This window comes from Miscanthus floridulus, unplaced genomic scaffold, assembly GCF_019320115.1.
Source record: "Miscanthus floridulus cultivar M001 unplaced genomic scaffold, ASM1932011v1 os_2743_1_2, whole genome shotgun sequence".
In the NCBI taxonomy this organism is placed as follows: Eukaryota; Viridiplantae; Streptophyta; class Magnoliopsida; order Poales; family Poaceae; genus Miscanthus; species Miscanthus floridulus.
In genome coordinates, this window is record NW_027098485.1 from 32,477 (window position 1) to 40,000 (window position 7,524).

Consider the following 7,524-nt stretch of genomic DNA (forward strand, 5'->3'; position numbering starts at 1 on the left):
TATCTGAAACAATGAAGGCAATTAAGCACTAAAATGGTCTACACATTAAATGTGCTCGTAGTCAAATCTATGGCTAGTGATTACTAGTATTTTGCAACGGTTAAAATCTGCGTAATTGTATGTTACCCCACCAACGCCCTAAACTTTACCCAGTGTGACTGACTAATAACCAGCCACTACTGGACACCACCCATCGTGGCTACTCATCACTAGCCACCAACTCACCCTCTCATAAAGTCATAAGAGACATCGACAGAACAAGCCAGATCGATGATCGATCGACTCTGCACGGAAAAAAAAACAAAAGAAATCAATATAATATTGTTAATAATTGCATGTTAATCCCGCTTTCTAGCTAAAACCAGCAGGCGCCGCAAATTTAAATATTGAAAAACGGTTGCTAGCATGCGAAGATTCCTCTGATTTTTTTCTTTAGTTGCCTGGCCCATTTCTTGTTGCACTCCACACCCTGAAACCCCGGCGTTTTCTCAGTTACAGCCCCCGCCTCGCCCGCCGCCTCGTGCTCTTCTCGTTCACTTGCCTTGCTTCCCATTTCCGAGTGCCGCCCGCCACCCGGTTCCGCCTCCGCCACCGCCACCGCCAGCGCTTCGCGTCTCTCCCGCGGGCGCCAGGTGCACGCTCGAGTCATCAGAGGGGGGCGCGCGGAGGAGGCCGGCCGAGAAGCGGAGGCCCCGAGTCCCGGCGCGGGGACCAGAGGCGGCCGCGTACGTGCGCGGCGCGCGCTCGAGTGCGTGTGCGTGTGCGTGCACGCGTACGTGCGTATGGGGTCGAGGCGGCGGCGGCACCACAACCACGGCCGGTGGGTGGTGCCCGCCGTGGCGCCGGCCGCGGCGGCGTTCGCAGCGGCGGGGTTGCTCCTCCTCGTAGTCGCGTTCCACTGCTTCCTGTCGCCGCCGCTAAGCGACGGCGGCGGCTCCCGTGTCTTCCGGCGCCCGAACCCGCCGTTCCTGGTATGCTCGCTTCCTACGATTCCGGGGACGACGGGGGTCTTCGGTTCATGAATGGTCAAACCCGGGTACCCGGCTCGTCGTCGATTTCGTCATCCTCCTTGCTTAACGCGCGGCTCCTGTTCTTCTCTCTCCCCTCCTTTTGTTTCTCCGAGCAGTTGAACAAGCCAGCGGAGGTGCGCAGAAATGTAATCGGCGCCGAGGATTTCGCTGTCCCCGTGAGTGCAGAATTCCGTGTTCGGTTCGTTCTATTCTTTCCTCGCTCGGGGGAGTTGAGCGGTCATTTCGCCGAATTTATTTCGTGATGGTTTGCAGAGTGGTGGGAGCAAGCTTGGGGATGAGCTCTGGCAGTCCAAGGCGGCGGGCAACTTCTTCGGCTGCAGCAACGCCACCAAGCAATTCGCCGGTACGCGTTCCACGCGACATATGGTGATTTCTTTTCATCTACGTTAACGTTCCGCGCTGGGGGAAGAGTTGATTGATGCTGCGCGTGTGTTGGGTGCCAATCTGCCAATAAAAGCTTACATTTTTTTCTCTCTCTAGATGCCGAGGCTGTGACCAAGTCGGACCGTTACTTGATGATCGCGACGAGCGGCGGACTGAATCAGCAGCGAACAGGGGTAAGAACAATACAAACTGCCAAACGAACAGCGATGGCTGGTATACCATCAGAGCATCTCATCTCAGTTAAAAAAAAAATCAAAAGCTATCTGGTTGTGCTGTGGTTAAATTTAAGCAAGTTATGCTGTGGTTCCAGTACAAACGGAGTTTTTATCTGAAATCTTATTGCCTGTGCCTATGTCTGACAATTATGAGAGTTATTAGGAGCATGCACTGATCTACATGCTACCATTGTAGCTTTTCTTCAGTTGTACTCGTCCAGCGTGTACAAGTTAATCATTTAATCCAACTACTGTTTGATGCGATCGGCAATCAGCCTAGTCACTCCTATACTCCAACCACTTGTTTTGTTGGCCTCGTACGTCACCGCGCCCGTGCATTTCTGTCTTTTGTTGGTATCCTCCAACTACTTTCTGGCACCCTCAGCGGCCTGTATATGTGTTTCATTTCCTGCCAGTTGGCACTTGCGTACAAGCTACTGTCAGAAATGTGTAAATAATGCTTGCCAACTCGGGTCGTCAATAATCTTATCATGTTTCCAATTCTGTAGCATAACTTATACAAAAGTATAATTACACTGAAGTAGTTTTGATAACTAATCTAAATAGTATGTTTATGTTGATTTACTTCAATGTTTTGAAAAGTTAGCTATTTTTCAAGCTCGTGAATGTGTGTGAGATCTCATGTCTTCGTTTTTCAATAATTGGAGAATAAATTAAACATAACAAAAAAACTTCTCTTCCAACACCATTTGTTTTGAAATGATGATTTGTCGATTTATCTTTTGACTGAATCTTTCTCCCATAGATAACGGGAAGTTCTGCTACTTATCTGATTTCCAGATCATAGATGCTGTTGTTGCAGCCCGCATACTGAATGCAACACTTGTCATTCCAAAGCTGGATGAAGAATCCTTCTGGAAAGATGCGAGGTCAGACCTCAGCAGTCATTACTCTCTCTTGTTTGTTGTAACAAAGAACCTACTCCCAATCTTTAGTTCTGCATTGCAGTGACTTTGCAGAGATATTTGATGTCGATTCATTCATATCCTCACTCTTCAAATGATGTAAAGATCGTACGACAAGTACCTGACAGGAATGGGAAACCACTTTCGCCATATAAGATGCGTATTCCTAGAAAGTGTACTCCTAAATGCTATGAGAGCCGAGTGTTGCCTGCTCTTCTAAAGAAGCATGTAAGCATTAAGGTTTTTTGAATTTGACATGTTTCCTTATGTCTGACATTTTTCAGTGAAAAATGCTCAATTCTGACATCAATTCTTGAATTTTGACCCACAGGTTGTTCAGTTAACCAAATTTGACTACCGGTTGTCAAATAAGCTAGAGACTAATCTTCAAAAGCTTAGGTGTAGAGTCAATTATCATGCACTAAGGTTTACAGACCCAATCCTCAAAATGGGTGAAATGCTTGTCCAAAGAATGAGGGAAAAAAGTGGGCGCTTCATTGCTCTTCACCTAAGGTGATATTCGATCACCTTTTCTTTTTCTTGTCCAACACTTCTTGTTTCATATATAGTACACACTAACTCTGATTACCCATCTATTGACAGATTTGAGCCTGACATGCTTGCGTTCTCTGGTTGCTACTATGGGGGTGGAGACATTGAGAGAAGAGAACTTGGTGAGATTCGTAAGAGGTGGAAGACCCTGCATGTAAGAGAGTAGTATTGTATTCGTAAGAGGTGGAAGGCCTGTTCGCTTGAACTTATCAGCGGCTTATCAGCTAATCTACATTATTTTTCTCTCACAACAAAACAGCTTCAGTCGGCTTATCAGCCGGCTTTAATACCAGCCGAACAGGCCCGCGCTTCTGAAAGTAAAATCATTTTAGTTTTTTTATGTGACACATCTGAAAATATTGTACAGGCAAGCAACCCTGACAGAGAACGGCGGCACGGAAAGTGCCCTCTAACACCAGAGGAAGTAGGGCTCATGCTCAGGGCATTGGGATTTGGGAAGGACGTGCACATTTATGTTGCATCAGGAGATGTATATGGAGGCGAGGAGACACTGGCACCTCTGAAAGCACTCTTCCCAAACTTTCACTCAAAGGAAACTCTAGCAAACAAGGAGTTAGCTCCTTTCTTACCATATTCATCTCGCATGGCTGCTCTTGATTTTATTGTATGTGATAGGAGCGATGTTTTTGTGACAAACAACAATGGCAACATGGCCAGAATGCTAGGCTGGTCGAAGGTACTCTTTTCTTTCTGTTTTTCCTTTAGTGCTAACCTAAACTCAGTGGCAATTGATTGAACAAAGTGAATTTGCTTTATCTTTCTTACACTCTAAGGCAATGGTGATTGACTGATAAATTGTGGATTTTCAGGAGATATTTTGGGCACAGGAGGACCATAAGGCCCAACACTAAGAAACTTTACTCGTTATTTCTGAATCGAACCAGCATGAGTTGGGACACATTTGCATCTAAAGTTCAGACCTTCCAAAAGGGATTCATGGGGGAGCCCAATGAGATTAAACTAGGAAGAGGCGAATTCCATGAGCATCCTGTAGATTGCATTTGTGCAAGATCGAAGGGGAAAAACTGGACAGAGCAGGCCTCACCTAGTTAAAGGTGCTGGAGAAGCTGTGGAGAATCATTCTATTGATGGGGAACTTGACTGGAAGGATTTGGACTACGGAGAGCATACACCCTTGGGCAGGGATTCATCTAATGAAACCGAATCAGATGATATTCGTGTTGGTGGATCAGACATTCCTGAACTGGAGGATATGATATCAGACTAGACACAGATAGATAGTTCATTATAGGTTTGTTTTTATTTACAAATGGGCTTGGTGATAATTTTGAGGACAGAAGCTGCTACATAATTTATCTTTCTCCTGTTTATTCTTGGAGATTGGAGACACATAGAAACAAGTTTTTGCCAGCTCGACAAAGAAGAAAGGCCTGGAAGAGCTTCCTTCAGAAAAGACAGGTAAATACAAAATTCTTGAAGTAAGCCAATGTTATTTCTGGTCTCAATGCACTTGATTCTTTGAAAATTTAAGTTTACCTCATCAAAATCTCCATATATTTGGATCATCACATAATTTCAGTCTTATCATACCTTCGACCCAACTGGCATTAAATCGTCAGTATTGACACTCTCTGTCTTGTGAATGCAGGAGGAAGCCTATAGTTCAGTATGAGGTAGCAACTGTACAGTGTTTGATCGGTCCTCAAACAGTGCTGACTGGAGAAATGGGAGTCATTTTGACAGTCATGGTTTCTCTTTCATATAGCTTGTACCGTAGATAGAAACAAAAGAATTCCCTCTTATGTTTTACTGTGTAGTGTTATAATGAGATTTTGATGGGTCTACCATCATTCTTGATTTTATTTTTTGATAAATGTCCGTTACCAATTTTGCTGGCCTCCATTTAAATCTGTATATATAAACTGAAACATGAGAATGTAAAGGGAAATTTTGTCCGAGCATACATCATTTTATTTCCCCTTTCGCAAATATAGAATTGTCTTGCAGTTTCTCCTTAAAAAAAAACACTGCACCTGTCCCCATATTAGTTTCATCGACATGTTCCATTTGCTTGATCTGTCAACATTTCAGTGCGCTGAATATTCCTTCAGACTGTTCTTTACACACTGATACTCTCCATACTCCGTATCTGTGGTCATTTGTTTTCTTTTCTGTTTTCTGCGAAGCATGTATATAGAATCCTATCCGCCGTGTCCTCATCTGTTTTGTGATATGAAACTAGTGTCCTTTTTGAACGGATTTGATCAAAACTGCTACGAGCGGAGGGTTGCGGCAGGTCCGACACCGCGAGGACGTGATGGGCTGACGGCACCCTCTCTGCAGGCTGCCTCATCGTCCACCTCTGTTCAACGCTCCTGGGCCACCCGGCCCGTACCCGTACTCCGGTTGCCACTCCGGGCAATCTTGCCTTTAGTCATCCTCCACCATCTCCCCTGGCTCGAAAATGGACACCGATTAGTTAGCCTCTCGAGCGGCCCGACGGGCTGAGGTCCAGCAGCCGCGGTCTACCCAAGCCACAAAGGCCTCGGGCCAAACGCCAAGACAAAACGGTCCACCACGACCTCTCCCTTCTCCTTCCACTACACGCAGCCGCCCTCGACCTCTTCCTTGTCTCGACCCCCGGGGAGGGACATGGAGAGGTTGGACGCGGTCAGAGTACGCTTGCTTTGACAGAGACAGACACGCTCCACTCACTCCGTCAGGATTGAAAGAACAGCCATCTCGGGGGCAGACGCCATCTTTGCGCACCCCTGCACAGACAAGACAACACCACCAGGCAGTGACGACCGATATGACACCGCACCGTCCAAATCCAGCACGACAAGACGGGCGTACGACCCCACTCGCTACGGGATGGGGCACACGACCCCGGCTTTGACTTTCAAGGCTGCCCAGGCCATCAGGGACCTCAACCTCGCAATCCAGGGTCGATGCCATAGACATCACGACCAACAAAGGCAACCGATGACCCAGGAGCGGCTACCTGCTCCCACATTGTTGCCATGACGCCACCAAGAGAGCAGGAGATGATGACGAAGACCACGGCAAGACCACGTCATGCAGGACAGTTGGTGAACCATCACCGTGCCAACAGTGCCATCACGACCTGCACTGTAGCATCACGCCACACCACACCACAATATGAGAGCAAGACCACGACGATGACCATACCAAAACGTACGATGACGCCAGGACAAGACGGGCTTGCTTGCAAGCCAAGTTTACTTGCTTCTCCCTCCCTTAGGCTCACGACCACTCGGTCGGAAGAACCCCTCTCTATATATATAACCTGGCCCCCGAACTCTATATAAGGGTAGTTAGGCCTCCCTTCCAAGGGGACAAACTCTCGAGACTTCATTCGGGCATTCGTTCACCTCACTCCTCCTACCTCTTTCCCTTCGGTTACACACCCCATTGTAGGAACTTTAGAGCATTTAACCAAGAAACACGAACTCAAGCCATCTCTGAGACTAGACGTAGGGCTCCGACCTAAACCAGTATAATTCATTGTGTCTTCGAGTGTGTCGGGGACTGAATACTAGGGTATCCCAAGAGGAGGAGCTAATAACCATCAAACGTTGATGCTTCCGAACAGACAAAAACGCCTAGGCCCAGGAGTTCGAGGGCTGGCCCATCAATGGTTTTGACAACCGTCCCAAGGCGGCCTTACGACGAAGGATGGGCCCGCGAGCGGACAAAACCCAGGCACACGAGTGCCACAAATATCTCAACCCACGATTGAGTCTCAACCAAGCTGACTCTCACCGGATCCCCGTGAATGGGATACTGGGACTCCAATCAAACTATTCAGTGATCAAAACACCAAATCTCACAGCCATACCCGCGAAGGGTCTGAATTACCCCCTAGGGTCTAAATTACCCCCCAGGCAATTTTATCCGAATCACCCAGGGGCTCAGGGGCTACACCCGATGGGTACGCTCACGTGCACCCTCTGGTGAATCGAATCACTCCTCGAGCAATTCTATCCAAATCACCCGGGGGCTCGGGGGCTACACCCGTCGGGTGCGCTCACGAGCACCCTCTGGAAATTCAAATCACCCTCTGGTCGATTCTATCTAAATCACCCTGGGGCTCAGGGACTACTGTCGAGGACCGAATACTGGGGTACCCAAAGAGGATGAGCTAATAACCATCAAACGTTGATGCTTCCGAATAGACAAGAATGCGACCACTTCTTGCACCAAACGATCGAAGGTTGGCTCTGCCTTGCTCGACCCCCGAGGGCTAGACTCCGCCTCGCCCGACCCCCAAGGGCTGGACTCTGCCTCGCTCGATGTCCGGGGGTAGGCTCCACCTCGCCCGATGTCTAAGGGCAGGCTCCACCTCGCCCGACGTCTGGGGGAAGACTCTAGCTCGCCCGATGTCTGGGGACAGGCTCCACCTCACCCGAT

General features: G+C 48.1%; 1 pseudogene; it reads left to right on the plus strand.

Annotated features, from left to right (window-relative positions):
- Positions 1 to 491: 491 nt before the first annotated feature.
- LOC136535384 (O-fucosyltransferase 6-like) lies at positions 492 to 4,977 on the plus strand (annotated as a pseudogene).
- The last annotated feature ends 2,547 nt before the right edge of the window (positions 4,978 to 7,524 follow it).